Source organism: Falco rusticolus, chromosome 2 (genome assembly GCF_015220075.1).
Source record: "Falco rusticolus isolate bFalRus1 chromosome 2, bFalRus1.pri, whole genome shotgun sequence".
Lineage (NCBI taxonomy): Eukaryota > Metazoa > Chordata > Aves > Falconiformes > Falconidae > Falco > Falco rusticolus.
This window is the reverse complement of record NC_051188.1, coordinates 9599519-9620342: the sequence shown is the minus strand read 5'-3', so window position 1 is coordinate 9620342 and position 20824 is coordinate 9599519.

Genomic DNA, 20824 nt, shown 5'->3' with positions numbered 1-20824 from the left:
ACCCAGCTGCAGTGTTAGGTGAAACGAGGTTTATTCTTCAAATCCTTTTTCATAGCTCTGAAGTTTTAGTGTTCAAGGATAAGACCACCATTAGATCTAGTCTGGATGCCTGCCTTTTGCAGTGTATTCACGTTTTTTTGCACTGGGCCTTGGAACTTGTTATGAACTAAAGAGGAGCTTCTAGAAAGGTGTTAGAGGCTGAACAGAAAAATGAACAGATTGAGAATCTCTTGGAGGTTTGAGTTACCCTCATTCTTAGAAATGCATGTGTAATCTGCAGTTGGAATATGCCCAGCTACAATTCACAGCTACTGCCTCCTTATGCCTTTCATTGCTGAAGTCACGAGTACCTGATATTTTTGCCTCTGTGAAAGTATTTCATGTTACAGCCATGCTCTCAGTCTACCTTTTGTAAATCAACCATGCACTTCAGAGGAAAAAACCCACCAAAACCAAACAACAGATATAAATCCATCACACTATTGCAGCCACCTTACTGAGTAGCTGCTGACATAGTTCTCAGCACCCGTTTTAAGATTGACATTCTTCAAAAAAATACTTTCTGTCCTCTGTCACATACATTGATCATGGTAAAATAATTACTATAATGATACTGAAAATACAGGCATATGAATTTAGCAATTCCTGGAAGGATTGTCTCTGTTTGATACATCGAAGTGATTCCTTAGGCTCTCTGCAGATTCAGAAGCAGACTCTGAAAATACTTCTTGAGACTTTAACAGCTGGAAAGCATCTTTTTAAAATGAAGCAAAATTTAAAGAAAACACAGTGACTCTGTCAAATGGCTGAAAAGCTTCCTGGAACACTTACCCTGAGCTAGTCCCTCACTTTGCTAACAAGGGCAGAGCTCTCACTTTGGGAAATACTGTGTTAGCTAGCGTAAAACAGATACAACAATTTTACTTGTTGATACAAACAAATGAACTAAATCATCTGTCAGACTTCTTTAGCCTTAATTTGTCCTCATGTAAAAAGATAAAGGCTGTATGAAAATGAGAAAGCACATGCAATAGCAGTCAGTTTATTTATTTAATTCCAATTTATGTTGTTTAGGAAGCTTGGGGGGGGTGTAGGAAATACATTTCTCAGTGAATTGAATTGCCACCTTTTAATTCTCAAATCTTTTTTGACTCCCAAATTTCATTTTTTAATACCTCATAACTTTTTTAGCATCCTAACTATTAAGTTCATACTGCTTTAAAGCTTGATCTGGTACAGTTTTATTCCTAATCTTTAATCATGAAATGACAACTACTTTCTCCATTCTACACCTCTCAAAAGTAAGCTGAGTGTCATTTCCCTAACAACATCCAGTGAAAGGAAAAAAAATTGCCTGCAGTTCAAATTTTTCTTGAATTTTCTGCAATGATTCTCATAAGAGTTTTAGAATGCAGAATAGCTGCTTAGTGCAGATTCATTTCATACTATATTCTCCCAAACCATCGGTCAAAAAAAATCCTAGAATGGGTTGGGTTGGAAGGGACCTTAAAGGTCACCTAGTCCCACCCCCCTGCCATGGGCAGGGACCTTCCACCAGCCCAGGCTGCTCCCAGCCCCGTCCAGCCTGGCCTTGAGCCCTGCCAGGGATGGGGCACCCACAGCTGCTCTGGGCAGCCTGGGCCAGTGCCTCACCACCCCCACAGTAAAGAATTCCTTCCGAATATCTGATCTAAATCTACCCACTTCCAGTTTAAAGCCATTCCCCCTTGGCCTGCCACTGCACTCCTTGATAGAGTCCCTCCTCCCCCTTCCTGTAGGTGCCTCTAAGCACTGGCAGGCTGCTATAAGGTCTCCCCAGAGCCTTCTCTGATCTAAAAACTCTCAGCCTCTCTTCATAGGAGAGCTGGTCCAGCCCTCAGATCTTTGTAGCCGTCCTCTGGAACTGGATCAAGCAGATCCATGTCTTTCTTATGCCAGGGGTCCCAGAACTGAATGCAGTACTCCAGGTGAGGTCTCATGAGAACAGAGCAGACTCACCAAGTATACAGTTGCCAACATTTTTGTTAGAAAGTAAAAAAAAATAAATATCACCTTTAGAAAGTAAATGTATTTAGTTATTCAAAACACACAAGCAAAAAACCTCCAAGCAGCACAAAATACATGGGCGTCTTGAAAGAATGCAAATTACCACAGGGTACTTTCTAGGAGTAAGTGGGTTGAATAAACCTTCCCTTTGTACTTTCTTTATCTGGATCCATATTTTCCATTCAATCCTTTGCAGCTCCTTTTTGATTGACATATGGATTTTCTGTTCTGCCACCTGACTATAAAAGCAAAAAGACTTAAAATTCCAGGCTCCTGGATAATTTTGTTTATGCTTTTCATCCCTTCAGTCACAGAAGCATGTCCATATTCATGCACTTAAACATGATACCATGTAACAAACTTGCAAACACTTGTACTAATTTGTTTGAGCTGATTAAAACAAATTTTAGTATGACTCACAAATCTTCAGTAATATCTTTGCTCATTTTTTGCACCCATCCATTTTCAGGGTAGAAAGCAAATGGATTTAATAAAATACATGACATTTCATAATTCCTTAAGATTAAAAACAAAGAGAAGACTCACTAAAACTGTAAACTGTTTTTTGATAAGCAAAATCAAACTGTTCTTTGAGGAGTTTGTTCTTTTCTTTCACAAAAGCAGTTTGATAAGTGAAATAAACCAAGCAACAGCTATACCATATATGATATTGGAAACATAAGGTAAGCAAGGGAGAATTGCTACTGACTGATGTTCTGCACCAAAATTCTCTTTGTAATGTAGCTCTTGAACATAATAATCTGGTGTTTGTATGGACAAGTTTTGCATTATTCAGTGGTACTTCCTTACCTCCCTATAGTGCAGCTGAAAGGATGCTGAAGGCATGATGAGCTGCACTTTATGTCCTGGCAGGGTGAACAGTCATTACTGTGTCAAACTGTGCATGTTCTGATGTTCAGCTGGTGTTGCTTGGCAGAATTTTTGGTAATATTGCCCCACTAGTGGTACTAGTAGAGCAGAGTCTTAACATTCATACTTGTAGAGGAAGAACACTGATACTAAGGACTGTATGTCAACACTATAAATGTCAATTTGTTTGGTTTTTTTAACTTGGGAGTAGCCCTCCTCTAGTCCTAGAAAGTGAGTGTCCATTTGTGCTGGTGTACAATAGGTGTGTTCTTGGAGTACAGTTTAGTTTCATTCAAATGGAACCTAGTCATCATACTCTATCACCATGTAAACCAGACCACAATAAAAGAGAAAAATTGGGAGATTTACTTCAGAAGTGTACTTTTAGTATGAACTAAACGTAGATGCCCCCATTATTTGCTAAGAAATATCTGCTGCAGCATGAAAAAGCAAACCACAGTTGCTTTTGTACTTATTAGAGGTATGATTCAGACAGCAGAAAATGAGAGCCCTGGATTTCTTTTGTAAGCTGTCAAGCCAATCTTGCCAGCAATATCTATTCAGACAACTTTGGTAAGCCAGCTTGACAAGTTGTAGAGAAGCGAGAGCAGTACAGAATAAATATCAGTGAATTTCTTGGCCCTATCCCCAGACTGCTCTCCTTCTGAATTGGCCTTTTCCTTTTTCTCCAAGGTTCAGCAGATGTTTAGGACAGCAGGACAGATGTGGCTATGCAAGAGAACTTGGCTGCCAGTAGTTATTTAACCAAACAAATGTTTCAGGGAAGAGCTGGTATATGAACTCTGACCAGTACAATTCAAGTTTGCTGTGTGATGCTTTATCAAATGATGGAATAAATTTGTGGCATACTACAAAGTCAGCTTTAAGTTCTGTTGAGTATCTTACTTGCTTTCAGTTTCAATACGTAAAGGTTTTATTAACAAAACACTCTTGCAATTACATCCTTGAATGTTTCCAGGGATGAGACATCTACAACCTCTCTGGGCAACCTGTTCCAGTGATTTGCTACACTCATCATAAAAATTGTCTTCCTTAAACTAAAAGAGGATAGATCCAGACTACGTGTAAAACCCTTACCCCTTGACCTATTACTACAGGCCCTATTAAAATGTCTGTCTCCATCTTTCTTACAAGACTCCTTTAAGTATTGGAAGGCTGCTAATAAGGTCTTCCCAGAGCAGTCTCTTTTCCATGCTAAACTCCACCAACTCTGCCTTTCCTCATAGGAGAGTCATTCCATCTCTGAAGATGTTTTTAAGTCTCCTAAAGAATGCTTGAATCCACAAAGACAGACACAGACCAGGTCTAAGGGTGAGGAGCTGCTTGCCTGTTACCACATTATATTGCATAAACACCCATGTGCTGCAGCGGAAGGAAAGTGCCTGTGGGCTACAGGCTGCCTCAACTACTCTTTATTACCCTAGTATGATCATCTTTTTTTCTTTCCTCTCCAGATATACAACCACTTGATATTAGTCAAATACTTCTGTGTAGTTCATCCTCATTTGGCAGGCTATTTGCTGAACATTTGGCATGTCAGAGAGAATGGAAAAATACAACTCTCCCAAGGTTTCTTTGGTAGTCTTGCCAAGTAGGGATTCAGTGAATGAAGGGAGTGTCCATCTTTTGGCTACAGGTCATATCTTGAGGACTTTCCAGTTTTCCTTATTAAGTTCTTAATCTGCAAACTCTCATTAATTTAAGGGGAGCTTGCTGAAGCCTTCAAAAAATATAAATTAAGTGCCTGGTGGGTTACCATTCAAGTATGGTACTTAGAACCTGCTTCTGTCCTTCTTACAAATGCCAATTACTTTATGCAGCTTCTTGCAAAAGACGCCCTACATTTTCTTGCCTCTTCATGCTCTGTTCTTATATCCCTGGCTTGTACACAATGAAAGGGAAAAAATCAGAATGCAGATCTTAATATGATAGGGTGAAAAAAGTAATTTCACTGCTGGAAAACTGAATTGCTCCTGAACATAATCTTGATATTGAAGTTTCCAAAATAACAAAGGAAAGCTATTAAATAAATAAATGAGTATGAGCATTGCTTTTAGTGGACAATTGAACCATTATTTTAATTAAGCTCAGGAGATAAATTGAGCAAAGTCATGAGTGATTCTGGGACAACTGAGAGAAAGGATCAGAGCTGGAAACTAGCTGGGAGGAAAGGGTAGGAAAAGCAAGCACATTCTTTGCCCCAAAGCAACAACAAAAAAGTTCTTTGATTCCCTGGTACCAAAACTTTGAAAGTATTGATCAGTCGTGTGGGAACTTAAGTATTTTTCTTGAAAGTTCCATTAGAAAATCCTTGCTTTGGAGCCTTACATCCTGAAACACTCCTCAGTCTGAAACTGATAAAAGAGGAGGGACTCACCAGGCAATGTATATGTCTACAGCATTAGTGGTTTCCTCCGAGAAGGTCACAACTGGATCTCTTCTGTCAAGAGGGAAATATAGGCACTTCAGAATAAGATTTATTTAATCCTGAAGTAGACATCTCAATTACATCTCTAATCTGGCACCAGAAGCATCTTTCCCCCCCCCCCTCCACTGACCTTAAAGGAAGTGTGGGGTGTCAATTGCAGCTATACTTACATCACAGCTATGGAAAGCCAGGTCATTGTGTGTGTTTGTATGTCAATAATTCAGTTGACTGCTGGAATAAAAAAGTAAGCAGCAGTAGAAAAGTTGTCATTCCCACACCTGTTCATCTTCATTGAAGAGATTTGTTCAGGTCTGGCATTCATTTTGAGTTGCAAGTTCAGCTTTCCTTTCATGTTAATTGTACTTACCTCTCAAACCTCAAGTGCCAAACAGAAGGGGAAAATCACTTCCTTTGATTGATATGCTTCTTTTCATGCATCCCAGGATGCGATTAGTTTCCGTCACTGCAAGAGCACACTTGATTTTCAACTCCTTTCTCAACTGCACTTTGAGGTCTTTTTTTTTTCCTGCAGAGCTACTACCTAGCCAGTCCATCCTCAGCCTGTACCAGAATATGTGACATCTGATGATCCATCCTGTTAAACCACTAGCAAACTTCCTGACCTGATCAGATGTCCAGGACACAGTTTAGTAGTCAGGATAAGCAGACTACATCCACCCTATTTGGGGAGGTACAATGTAGGGATGAAGGCTGCTCTGTGACAGTTTGGCCAGTGACAAAAAAAATCAGCTAATTCCAGTATCAGCATGAGCCTGGGTTACCTTCCAGCCCCAGGAATCCGTGGCCCTAGCCTTGGCTTTCTCAGCATACCCTCTGTCAGGTTCTCCCCTTCTTCCCCACAGCCAATCCCAGTTAACTACTGACTTACTGGTTGCTTTGCCTTTGAACCTTCTTTACAGAGCAAATTGAGGTTCATAACGTGCTGACACCAATCTCACCTGTAATACAGTCATTTGGGACAAGAAAAAAATAGATCCCAGTTTTAAAAGTGAGTATGTTTCTGCCTCCAAGTAACACTTGGACCCAGCTGCAACGGATGCTTTAGAAGTAAATAAGACAGTTAAAGTGAAAGCTGCCTGATGTATTTGTAAAATACAACTTTAATTTTGTTTAGGATTTTCAAGTAATTGTAAAGGATCAGGTGCTCTGTTCCTACTGAATTTCAAAGATGCTGATTTCCCTGGTTCCTCATACCCCTTTATACAACTCCCAGCCTCTGTCTGTATTTTGCCTATTTTCCTATCTCAAACGTCATTCCCTTTCTGCTTTTATTCTTGACCCACAAGGGAAAGATCCCATTTCAATTCAATTCAGAAGAACTCAATTTCCACTTTTCAGTTCCACAAATATTTGCAATACTTTTGTTTTCTTTATCAGTGTTTTCAGCTAGACGAATTCAAGCAGAATGCATGACTGAGGTAGAAACATGCAACTACTACAACACTAAGAATCTCAGACTCAGTGAAATTTACCTAGATTACAGTCTGCCTTCAAAACTTGTACGATTATGCAGTTTTTTGATGGAATTATAACAAGATAAGAAAATCAGCTTTATTGGCTTATTTTCTCTGTACTTTTCATTTATACTTTTAATTTATGAATTATACATACATAATTTTCATGGAAGATTCTATATTTATAATTTTAAGACCACATTTCATGCAATTCTGGCTGCATTTTCTACAATTGCATTGGCAATTTACTCATCAATTTCTAATTGACACGAGGAAACATTTTTTTCACCCTAATCTGGCTCCTAGAAGACATCTTGTTCTGTGTGTAGCAGTTAGACTTGCAGCATATGGAATGATGGAGAATTGAAATGTATACGTGCGGTGGAGATCATAATGAAAGTTTAGAGGAAATGAGCTTTATGTACTGTCTTTTCTCAGCCTCACTACTCCTAGCCTCATACATCAGCTTGGCTATCTCCTACAGCAGGAATTATGTAACAATTTTAATTCTATGGTTCAGCTTGGATGTCCGTCTTCATAAGGACGCTGTGTCAGTCTGATCTTTTCCATAACACATTGATTCCCTCCTACAAATGCATTTTCTCCAGTGCTTCAAAACTTTGATGGTAAATTAATTACCTTGTAAAAAAAAGTGAGTTATTTTGTTTAGGTCCACTACTCTAAGATACAGAGTTTTGTCATGATTTTTTAATACTCTCTCAAATCCGCCTCAGTGCATTATAAAGAAAAATGCTATGGCTCAAAGACAGCTGGATCCAGATCCATCTCCCCGCCTCCCACCCCAGCCCCCCCTGCCCCAGTCTCCTCTCTGGCTACATCTGTGTTACTAAATAAAACAACGCAGGAACAAGAGGCCTATTGGCATCATATTGCTTGCATCTCTACATCTAAACTCTTATTATACATGAGGCCACATACAGCTGTCTACTGGAAATAGTCTTTGGCCATGCTCATCCCCGAGCTGTAGCCACACGCTTAGAACAGTATTAGCTGGTCTGGACAAAAAAAACTTGATAGGAATGACGATAATGATTAAATAGCATGGATGAATGCTGTTTGAGCTGTTGAATCAAACCTGTCTAGTTAAATAACATATATTTAACCATGGTTCTCTTTTAAAAAAGTCATGCTCCTTTTGCTTTTTCCCATCTTGACTAATCACAAATTTTTCCATGTCTCTATAAAGGACTTAGAGCACTGTAGCTGTAAGTTCATGCGATACCATACTGCTTTTGGTAAGGTGTACCGCCAAGCTATGTTGCATGAAACTTATCTGGACTTAACCTTAGAAAGTCAGCATATCCTGTTATGAGTAGATTTTCTAGCACTGCTTTCTATGAACTTAGTCATCCTAGTGTTGTGTTCTGTTGACTGGTTCAAAGCTGTCCTGTGTCATTGCTACTGTATGGTAATTCTGGGTTTGGTACCCGCAGTTATTTCCTTTGCGAACCATTCTGGAGAAGAACTGAGGGTCAAGGAGCCTTCTTAAGCCAAAGTGATTTTATCAATTAAAATGCAGCACTTAAGAGAAAAAAGTAACACATGATCTATGGGCCCAGCAAACATATTTTTTGGCCATCCTTAAATGTACCAGATATCTGTCTGAAATGCTCCTCACTTTTAGTCTAGACATTTTTTTTTTCTTTTGGCTCTGCTAGTTATGAGATAATTTGGCAACTAATCTGAAGGTCAAGTCAGTCTCCTCAGAGCCTTTGATTCCACGGTCCTGAAACATCTTACCTTCTCAGCAGTTCTCCTAAATCATGACTTGATTTTCCAACTTGTCCCCTCCAACAACCCTATTGATCTAACCTCAAATAATAAAAACCCCCAAGTGCTTAATGCAGTGTGCTCACATAGTTAATACCACCAAAGAGGAAAAGATATTTGGGAAAACTACATAAAGCTACCCTTCTAGGTTTGAGACAAACTGCCCACAAGCCTTTGGATTTGTGGCACTGCATTGCTCATTATCCCTCCTCCCCTCACAACTAACTGTCCAGAGCAACCATCAAGGAAATGGGGGTTCATGTTCCCATAAAAGTCTTCCATAAACTTCATATAGGGCAGTATCTTCACTAGAAAGGTTAATTAACTTTTAATTTAACTCTTTTTCAGGCTGTATGTACACTGAACATGGTTTAAAACCAAATAGTTTTGTGCTTTAGCAACCAGCCTGTGCTTGCTTATTTTGGTTTGCACAGAAAAAAACTGGTTATTTCCTACCCCAACGTTCACATAAAGAGGTTTGATACATATCTCAATAAGGAAGAATAAGATTTTTTGTGTACAGACTAAGGGGGTGTGATATGGATATTTGCCATAGATTTCTTTATGCTGGCAGGTAAAGAATAGCATAAAGAGTTTACCATCCTCCTTTTCACCTCCAATTGAAGTAATAGACATGTATAAATACATCTAGCTATGAGATTTTATTGAGAAAAGAATTGTATGGGAATATAGTCCAATGGTCTGGACACCAATTTGGAAATGATCTTACATAGAATCATAGAATTGTTTAGGTTGGGAAAGATCCTTTTAAGATCAAGTCCAACCATAAAGCAAACACTGCCAAGTCCACCACTAAACCATGTTCCTAAGCACCACATCTACAAATCTTTTAAATACCTTCAGGGATGGGGACCCAACCACTTCCCTGGGCAGCCTCTTCCAATATTTCACAACTCTTCCAGTGAAGAAATTTTTCCTAATATTCAACCCAAACCTCCCCTGCTGCAACTTGAGGCTGTTTCTTCTTGTCCCATCAGTTGTTATCTAGGAGAAGAGACCAACCCCCACCTCATTACAGCCTCCTTTCAGGTAGTTGAAAAAAGCAATAAGGTCCTCCCTGAGCCTCCTTTTCTCCAGGCTAAACAATCCTAGTTCCCTCAGCTTCTCCTCATCAGACTTGTGCTCCAGACCCTTCTCCAGCTCTGTTGTCCTTCTCTGGACACGCTCCAGCACCCCAGTGTCCTCCTTGCAGTGAGGGGCCCAAAACTGAACCCAGCATTCGAGGTCCGGTCTCACCACATATTGATATGTAAGCATAATACTGCCTCTGTGAACTCAAATTTTGATTTTCCCAGTCTTAAAGTTTGTAACACTGCTACGAGTAGCGAAACTTTGTGATATTATGCAAATGGAGCTCCCATAAATATCTTAGATAAGACACATGGAGAACATCCTTTCATCTTTGATCACTCAGATTTCTGTTAATAAAGTTATTGATATGTAACTCAAGTTCTATAAATCAATTTCTGCTTAAGTGAAGAATGATGTAAAAGAATTCAAATGTCTGAAAATCAGCTTATGTGCTACTACGGATGCTTCACTGCAAAAGAGTAACATGTTAAAATCTATCAGGATGAGCATATGTACTTCTTATGTTGGTAATGAGCCCAAACAGACAGTAATTAGTATTTATATGCTGTCATTTTATATGTATACTTACTAAACACTCAACATACTAAAATACTAATAAAAGCTCTGATAGTGCCAGTTACCTAAGTCTCTTCAACCACAAGAGAGATGTACTTTCAGAAAAGGGTGTAAACACCCGTTGTCACCAGGAAGCAAACAAATTACACTTCATTAACACTATTTAACTTTTCTTCTTTGTAGCTTTGTACAGTATGCAACCAATTTTAGTCCATAATTTGCACCTTGTCTTTACAGTTATCAGTAATATTTAATCACAGTTGTGAGACCAGGGGAAAAAATAACTATATAAAATGCAAATGCTGAGTTAAATAGAAAAAAATTACCACAAGAGTGGCAACTTATTTTTATCCAGTCAGAAAATGCTTTGATGTCAAAAGCCTTTAAAGTTAAAATACTTAGTATAGGCAACCCACTGAAAACCAGGTTTCTGTTTTGTGTAATCAAGTTCAGGGTCTGGAAAGTTGACCGTCATTGGTGTACTTGCTTTGATATTGAAACACAGAGTCTGAAGTAAAAGATTTGGCTGTTTTTTCCCTATAGGGTCAGATTTTTAGAGGACAACTCAAATTCTGTCCAACCTGTATAACATAGCACCCTGAGTAGCAGTAACTAACTGTGGGAATGATTTTCTGCCAGAATGAAACAAAGTTGTATCAGCCTAATTTGTTGTTACTACAAGAAAAGACATATTCAAAGACTTCAAGTTATAATAGATTTATTGCTTCCATTGGATGCTTGTTGAAGTTGCTAATTACCTTCAGTATTAAGAGCATACATCTTATTTCCAATTTAAATTTTGGAAGTAACCCTGAGAGATATTAGAGCTTGCCAGGCACATGACAGCTAAGTGCATGTGACCTCTAACATCATGGTTTCACCTTGGAACATAATTTTGAACTGCAGAAGTCACCTCTTGCTGATAGCTTTTGTACCTCAGTACACAAATTTTCCCCTTGTGTAATCTATACAGCTTAGACGTCCCAATCAGAATTCTTAAAAATGCCTACGTTTACAAAATCTTTTTGGTTTGCAGATCTTTTTAGTTCTATCTTCAAATGGGATCAAGCTGTGAATTATCTTTATATGCAAGGAAATTTCCATTGATGAGTTAAGGGAATAAAGATAGTACTAATTGGTTGCATAACATTAAAATATCTGGAATGTACATGAAGGCTCAGGCTGTTAATTAAGATAAATTGTGAAAATAGTCATACAGACTATAATTTCCATGTAGACTTTAAAAGCAAGAAAATTATCTTGGTGAAGGAGAAATATATGATAATAAACTCATATGAGAATGTGATTCTGCTCTGATACTTTCAAAGCATCTGCTAGCGCGTGTACATTTTGGGTTCTCAGGCTTCCTTCTGTCCCCAGTATTGTGTCTCTATATTGTCTATGCATAGTGATGGTCACTTCTAGAGGGTAATAAGAAAACTTATAATAAGCAATAGTTATGTTAGAACTCTGGATAATTTGTTAAGAATCTACCAATCTCCCAGTCTGTGTTTATAAACTCAAATCACATGTATCCAAGTAATTTATAGCTACCTTATCTTTTACTCATGAGTGAAAAGTACTCATGCCCTCAGTGTTGCTTTCATGTATTTAATAAACAAATGCTAACACATAGGTAATATATCACAACAAAGGACCAGAAAAATCCACATGTGGTTATGTCTAGCCCCCTGAATTTTTCCTGGCTTTGTTGTTGCTTATCCAGCACTGATTTATCTCATCTGTTCTTCAGTTTCTCTAGGAATAGAGCTTCAACTACCTCCCTTGGAAATCTATTCCACTAACAGGCTGTTATCACTAGGACACTTTTTGATGCTTATACGATTGCCAAACTTTTCCTAAGACTCACATAACACCAATATGTTGTAATGACTGCTGACAAGACAAAGTTGTACAAATCCCACTGGGATTAGGAAACTACAGTACTAGATAGTGTTAGGGCAAGAAAAAAAAAAATCTTGCATGACTAGTTAAGCCTCACAAGGTTTAGTATAGATCTCATACTATTCTAAGCACTTTTAAAGAATGCCCACAGGCTTACACACATCTACTCCTCTAACTGATATGCTTTTGTGCAGCTATTTCATCTGAGTATCTCCGAGTGGTTCAGAAACTAAGCCTGACTGCATGCCTGTAAGACAGATAGAAATGATACTGCTTTTAACGTACAGATGAGAAAGCATCAGGTAATGTTTCACACTGGTAAAGGAACAATTTCACTAAGCTAAAAAAGACTTTGAGTAATGTTGCAGCACAATCAAACCAGTAGATTGCAACAAGGCTTTACCTTTGGTCAGATTCTCCTCTGTGCTGTAGCTCCTTCCTCCAGAGATCAAACCACACCCCTCCCCCATCCAACCTCCTCCCCCACACTCCTCAGGACTATTTAACCACTTAGCAGGAATGAGCAGTACGGCTGCACATCGTCCGTGTCAATCAACCCACTGCCTTCCAGGCAAGGCCACAGCTGCATGTTATCAATGCTAATCAGCCCACTGCCTTCATTCCTCTACAAAGTAAGGGTGGTTTCATTGGGCTAGTGGGGTTCTTGAGCTTGCTGTGCCTGCTCTTGTCCTTCACCACAAGAAGATACCAAGGGGATGGATGTGGTGTCCCTCATCCTTCCCTTCTAGAGATGATGGTGCTGTGATGCGGTTTCTGACATACGTGCCCTGTGCCTTATTAGGGCAGCTTGTGCCTCTGGGCCTGCCTTCTCCCTGCTGCTGCTCCTTGTCTGCTGAGGGAGGCCAGTTCTCCCCATCTCCTCCTATACAAATTCACATCTCCAGGGTTGTTCTAGCCCTCTCATCTCCAGTACCATACAGTCCTTTCACCTCCAGTATCCCCAAACTCTAACCCTTGTACCATCCCCACTCCCTCATTTCCATCACATCCAATCTCATTAAAGCACAGTTCTAATATCTCTGTCCCTATTTAACATCTTCCACATCCTCCATGCCCTGGTAGTATAACTCCAGCCTTCTCACCTTTAGTACTCATTGTCCTCAGACCATAGTCTTCCACCACCCCTCCATAGCCCAGTTATTTTCCTACTCAAAGATCCCTTCAATCTCAATGTTATTCCATGAAACTACAGCTAGCAGTGACCATCGTGACAACTTCATAGCCCCTTTAACTGCACTTTAAGCTTTGTCCAGCTGTAGTAATACTCCAGTGATTCAACTCTACCATAATAGTTGTAAGACTATCCTGTTCGCCCCCAAGTCATCCCTAATGATTGTGTCTACTCTCTCTCTGCATCATCTTCACTGCCAAAACCTAAGTGCCAGCACCATCTCTGTCACTTTCTCCATCTTCCTCCACTCTCAGGAAGGCACACAGGATATTCTCTCAATAGTAATTTACACAGGAATCATAGTTATTGTCTATCTATAATCTAAAACTCATTGACTATGTTGCATAGCAAGCACATGCCACTTTAAAAATGCCTGTTACAGCTCTCGGTTTTGAAAGGTGAAGAAAATCACTGATTTTCTCAGCTACATGCCATTCAAAGAGATAAGGTGAGCAATTCAGTGGTTATTACAAAGAAAAATGAGTTTCCTGGATCACAGTTTACCACTGCTGGAAAATCGATGATAGTACATTAGTGGATTTTTTTACAAGGTAAAACAATGTTTTGCGTTCAGCTGAAAGCTGTGGAGGAATCTCTGACCATCATGGTATGTTTGCCAATTTTTTAGTATGTTCTTTCTAAACACCATATTTGGCTGCTGAACGTGAAAGACTACAGAGGATGGATGGATGCTTAGTCTTAGCCAGAATATCTGAATGACTAATTATTTCAAAATGTTAAAAAGTATTTCAGAGTGAATATTTGGTGCACATCCTCTTGATATTTGAAGATCCACCTTTTAGATATTTAGATCAATAAATTTACATCATTGAATTATCAATTAAACAGTTAGTGTCTGTCCATTCACTTGAAAAAGTCCAAAATGAGTTGAGAAGATGGATACTATCTTTATTTAGATCAGTATGTTCATTTCTCCAAGTAAACTACAGAGGAAAACAGTCTTTGTAAACAAGACTGCTAGGCATAGATTGCAAGAAATACTTGACTAAAGACTGAACTGAATTTAGATGAGGGGAATTTGGTCCATCATTGAGGAACTGCACAGTGAGATTGTCTCTTACACTGAAAGTGCTTTGTGCTTTGTGTGACAGCCTGTGGGTGGTCCACGGTGTCCTGATTAAATTTATGCAGAAACCTTAATGTGGAACAGAAAGAAGAAGCTGTTATTGTGTTTTGCCATAAAAGATTGTATTAGTCAAAGATGTAGTACTCTCATATGTTGGCAATATAGGCAAATTCTACAGCGAAACTCCTGGTGAACTCTGTGGCAACTTTGCTAAGTGGCAGCTGAAAAATGCAGTTGCGTGCTGTCTTGTTGAAAAACATGTACTTATGAAATAAGGAAATCAATCACTCTGGCAACTTTTGCTTTATCCCCTGAGGGTTTGTTAGTGTACAAGGATAAAGCCACCATAGAAATCATGCTTCTCTTGACATATCTGTGCATTCCCATTTGCCACATCCCTGATCATATGAGGGGAGTGAACTGCACGATTGCTGGGTCAAGAATCTTTTTTTGGGGGGGGCATCACAAATGAACTATTCACAACCAATAGGTCCTGTGATACGCTTTAAAGTCTGTGAGTGCTTCTTCCTGTTTTAAATCAACGGTGAGTGTCCCTTTGATGTTGGTGATGCAATGAGGGTCCCAAGCACTGTATGTGAGCCATGGCATACGGAAAGCTGGAAACCTGAAGAACACCAGGGAGCAAAAGAAGAAGGAAGAAGCTATTTTGTGTTCCAAACCTACTGTCTTTAATTAAGGCTCAGTAAAACTCCTTTGTATTACAGGATCACGACATGAGTGAAATGAACTAGCAATGTTCTTTGATCACTGTTTTTGAATCATTAACACTACTAATCTGAATTGCTACCATAACCATTACACTTCATTGCTTGCTGCCCAGAATTTATTTCTACTTGAGATTTTGCATACCTAAAGGTACCTGTCAGCTAGCTAACTCTCACCTACCTGACTTCCCTCTGGCCTTCCTTTTGCCCTGCTCATCATCTCCATCTGGCTCCACAGTAAAACAGGAGGAGAACTCAGACACATTTTGTAGTGGGCTTTCGTGTACAGTTCCCTTTCACTGGAGCTAGGGTGGATGCCAATGTGTAGCTAGGGGTAGCCCCGTGCAGGCACAGCTTGTGTGACTGAAAGGTACTTGTATGGTGATTTCCCTCTATGGCTGTAAGGGTGGTTTGGAGGAGAGAGAAGAAAAAGAAACAGATATTGAGGATGGGATTCAGCTGCATAAGTAGGGTTCTGGTTGCTATTGCATCATCCTAGGGCATGCAATGCACCTTAGTGGGGCACACAGACATATTGCAAGAGCTACAGGGGACCCACTCCACTCTAGAGCTCTAATGGCCTAGGCAGATACTGTCTTCAGCTTAACATTGTGTTACGGTCAAAAAGGGAATACAGCTGATGAGCAGAGCCCCAAACTCAATATTGGTTTAACTAACATATTAACTGACCTTCATTAAGAAAAGTGTGTGTGTGTGTGCGTGCGCGCATATGTGCTTGTGTGTACATGCAATGTCCTACCATAGCCTATCCCAGCCCCCATGCCTCACCAAGAGGAGTGTGATGGTGATGGCAGGGGTTTCTTTGCCAGCTTTTTTCTGGTGTTGTGTCTGATTCAGGTTGTTCTGTAAGTTTTTAACACAATATGCCTACTAGCTTTTTCCTCACTGAATTGCAGTTCTCTATCAGACTCACTTCTTTGTTCTCTTTGTTATCCCTGAAAATTGTTTTACCTGACCCACAAGGCTGTACTTACTCAGGGACCAGTAATTGCCCACTGTGTTCATATTTTTATTCTAGGTTCATAGATAGTTCCTTCTACACAGGAAAGCTGCTTGTTTCTGCTATGTATTAATTGACACTAGGGGTTACGCCACACAATTTTATTAAGTCAAACTAAAACCGATACAAATTCAGACAATCATCAACAGACTGCTACACTACTGTTGTCACAGTTAAGCTAAAATCAGCTCAAGCCAAGGCAAGACCTTACATTGTTAGGCCAATAAAAAGACTGTGGCCTTTAGCCAGTAATAACAAATTTGTAGGTACGGGGCTACAATTTCACAGCTACCAGAATAACACTATGAATCTGCATTCAGGCAACTGCATCCTTCCCCGTCCAGGAAATCAGCTCACTTACATGATCATGAAAAGCATGTGAACATGCCTCACTCATGGCAGGCAATCCTGCTTCTCTTTACAGCCCAGACTATTGCATGAAAGACAACAAGATGTTAGGGAGAGCACAGAGATGTTTTAATTATTGTCTTTTTTTAGAAATCTTACAACCACCTCAGTCTGTCCGTCTGACATCACCCAGCTTGAATCCATACAAACAGATAAAAAAGACTTGTCAAAACCAGGCATGGATGGTAAAACGACAGCAGGAATATAGAGCACCCCTTTGAAAAAATAACCATGGAGGTGGTTGAACCTAACGCTGATGGTGATGGCTGAGAAAAGGAAGAGCACTGGTCTTTGGAGAGGGAAGGAGGGAAAGCGTGCCGAATCCTGTCCAGCAGCTGAGGAACGCTTTTGAAGTTCTGTAGTTCACAAACAGCTGTTGAAACTATAGGCAAAAGATTCAAAGGTTAAATCAGATCACAAAAATCCTAGAGGGTAAAAAATTAGTAAAGTGTAAGTACCAATTTTTCCTCTGGATGCTGTATTTCTTTTAGCATTATGAATCTGCTTTTGCTCTGGTCAAACAGCCTCTATCACTCTACATTGTCTTTGTCCATAAGTCTCAGAAGGGAAATTTTGTGGGTGCTAGCCCATGCTAGTTGACAGACTTAACACCTGACTGACAGACATCTTTGCTGAAGTTACAGGCTAGCTGGAGACAGTGGCTGAACTGTGGGAGCTTGTGGATAAGGAGAAGCAGATGTGCAGAGATGTCCCTTAGAAGCTGTGTCAGAAAAGGCAGCTCTAGTTAAAGGCTGAAATAAAAACACGGTAGGTCCCCCACTATCTTCTCTGATTTCCACTCTGGAAATAGTACCAAGATCTTCACACAATCTAATTCTTTTTCCCCCTTATTTTGAAGACTTCTTTATATTTAATTTAAATTTTATTTATATTTAATAGATCTTTAATTAACAAAACTCACAATCAACAGCTCTGTTGAGTATCTGTGGTTTGAAAAGACCTAAATGAAAAAAAGCAGTCTTCAATTACATAAAGAAACAGGTTTATTTGCTTGTACTACAGAGACATAGCCTCTCATTTTCAAACTGCCAGCATTTTTCTTCTCGAATTAGAAGCCTGCTCAGGAAAACAGAATTGTCTTCAGTACTGCCATCTCCATATTCAAGGACTGGTATAATATTTCTTCAAACACTTCAAAATCAGTGCTGATTAGTATGAAAAGTCCACTGGCTGTATTGGAAGAGAGTAACATTTTATGGAGGATTTGAGAAGTTTAATTTCTATGGCAACAAGCATTGGAACAATGCTTTGACTTAGGATACAAAAACCTTGACAGTTGACTTGTTTAAATACTATTAATAATTCTGTACTTTAGAACAAAATGCATCGTATCTGAAGATCTCAAAAGACTGCTATTCTGCAAGGAAAGTAGCAGCATCATTCTTCATTCATAAAACAATTTACTGCTTCTTCAAGGCAACACATCACACAGGTGGCTGTCTCAGGAGAATGGAAATGTTGGACATCCCCAGTACCACTATACCATGCCTTTTCCAGATCAAATAGCTCACCAGTAGTTTAGGACTAGTGAAATAAGCATGAATACATAAACAATTTATTGGTTATGTTCTGAACACTTCATACACTGTGAAAACAGAGGATAGTTTAGGGTTAAGCTTCTTTCCTTAGACTCTTACATCATTGTGGAAATGAGGTTATTTTATCAGTGGACATCCTTCAGTCCTTGTCTACTTATTGTACTGCTCCATCAGTCTTTGAAAGTTCAAGTCTTGACAGCCAAAAAATTGTCACATCTAATTTTCTTGATCCCTGAATGGCATTCTACTGCCTCCAATCAATCATGGATAAGCGTAAAATCTACTAGTATCTATGACAGTTAAAACAAATGAGTGCCCTTACCAGCCCTGCTTACAACCCTACTGTATGCCTCGGAATTGTAATAGATTTAGGAACCTCTGTACTAAGGAGCTGTATGCTAAAGCAATAGTTTGTGTGCCCTTTTCCTCCCCCCCAGGCAATCCAGCCCCCTCAGCCCAGCTATTCCAAACCTGCCAGGCTCCTCCAAATAATATGAAACTGATCTAATCAATATTCATGCACTTGCTTGCTGGTTTATGAGCCTTTCAAGTACATTTTGGCTGTACTTTCTAGTTTTCTTCTGCATCTACTGGGCTAAGAACTTTTATGTTCCAAAAGAGACTGTATTTCTCCCTATAAATCACATTCATTCAGGACATGGGACTTTACAGAAAAAAAAAAAAAATCAGTTGTAATTTGCACTAAATTGTGAGAGTTGCTAGCACTGTCATCCAGGCAGATTTTTATTTCTACCCTGTTAGCCCCACATCTGTGACAGTGGTAAACATGGGTACATATGCTAACCTGCTGTTGGAATTAGATTAAAGAAAACATATTGTTGGTATTAGCCTCAAGGCTTTAGAAAGGAATAGGTTTATGCAAGACATTCTGCCAAGACAAAGTGTATTAAAAATATGATTAGTATCAGCTTCTTACGAGAGAGGAGTAGTGTGAAAAAACGTTACTTATGCCGCCAAATCTATTTACACCTACTTAGAAGTGTTACTGCAGTAAGTGACTTAGAAACAGGCACAGTGTTTAATGCTGAGCCTTCAGCTTTCCTTGGAAGTAAATAAGAATATGTTTAAGATGGGAAAGTGTCTTTAAAACATGTAGTGGAGAGGAAAAATGCATGAGTGGCATTCATCCTGTTTTCCCTTGCAAAGCACTTTCTTAAACAATAGAAAGATTCTCAGTTTTAGTATAGTAAGGTATAGTTTTATATAGTTCTATACTCTGTTTTAGTATAGTAAAGTATAGTAAGGCAAAGACCTCTAAATAAAATTTAGCATCCAAAAACTGTTTGTGTATTTTTTGTTTTTTTCTAAAGGAGTTTGGAGAGGTTTAACAAGCTTTTTCATCAATGTTGTATCACAACCCCAGTGTTTAGCAGATTCCAAGATACGCTGTCCCTGAGAATGTCCAAGAAATCTGAATAGCTATGATATGAAGAAATAGTTAATATAATTCATTATTTCTGACCAGATTAATTTTTAAGCTAGACATTTACACAATTTATCAGAATTTTTTAGGACTTTTCTGGAGGATGTTCGTATTAACTAGCCATGCTTTAATCTGTACACTCTTTATCAAGAAGATTCAAAACCTGAGATAAGAGGAAGCCATGTTCACACATTCAGTATTTTCTACAGATAAAAGTAGAACTCATGAATTTGGTGACCGCTAACAGATTCTATTACTACAGAAATGAATCACTTTTTCAGAAGAGCTCCTGTCCTCCGTTACTGAATGAGTGAGTACAATCCTAAGAAGATTTCAGCAGAAGTGTAATTGTAATAACCAAATGCTATAGAATTCGATTTTTTAAGCTTTGGACATGCTTCTTTTGGACTGAGATCCTAATTATGCTTTTCAGTAGAAAAGGAAGTTCCCAATCTGATTCCAAAAACCTATGCCCTATTTTGTGAAAAAGCAGATCCAGAAGCTTTCTTAGGCTTTTAAATAGCCTATAAGCTCTTTTGTCGTCCCTGTCTGTGTAACTCATGTATCTGCACTATTATTCCATACCATATGGAATGTTTTGCAGTTTTCAGCAGTTTCTTTGTGCTCTTTGTCTTTGAGGAACACGAGCACTTCAGTGCAATGAACCAGCTTGTTGGTTATAAAAGCATGATGCAGCATTCTTTGAATCTCAGACTATGAATATTTATAAAAGTAAATCCTATATTAGATCTAGAAATTCTAACCAGATGAAGACCCCATCACACCAGATTTGTCATAAAAAGTCCATGTCCTTCCCACAGCACTTGGCTATGGTGAGAATGTCTCCTGGCCCATTCCATCTTGTGAACCATACCTGTTTGGAACATTGTTGCCTAACCTGAGCAAAACCGTGTGAGGAAACGTGGTTACAGTTAAACAGTTTAGTCAACAGCAGGCCCATGTTTGAGTCCTTCCCTTAACCTTATTTCACATATTGGTATAGAAGTGTTCAACTGAAAGGTGCTGAAGGAGACAAAGCATTGCTTAGATGCAGACATTTCAGTTCTAGAAATGAGTCTGAATGAAGATTTTGAAGAAACACGAGGCATATTTTCTACAGATAAGTTTCCAGACATGAAGCCACACACAGAACAATGAAGCTCTCAAAGAACCGAAAAGCAGGA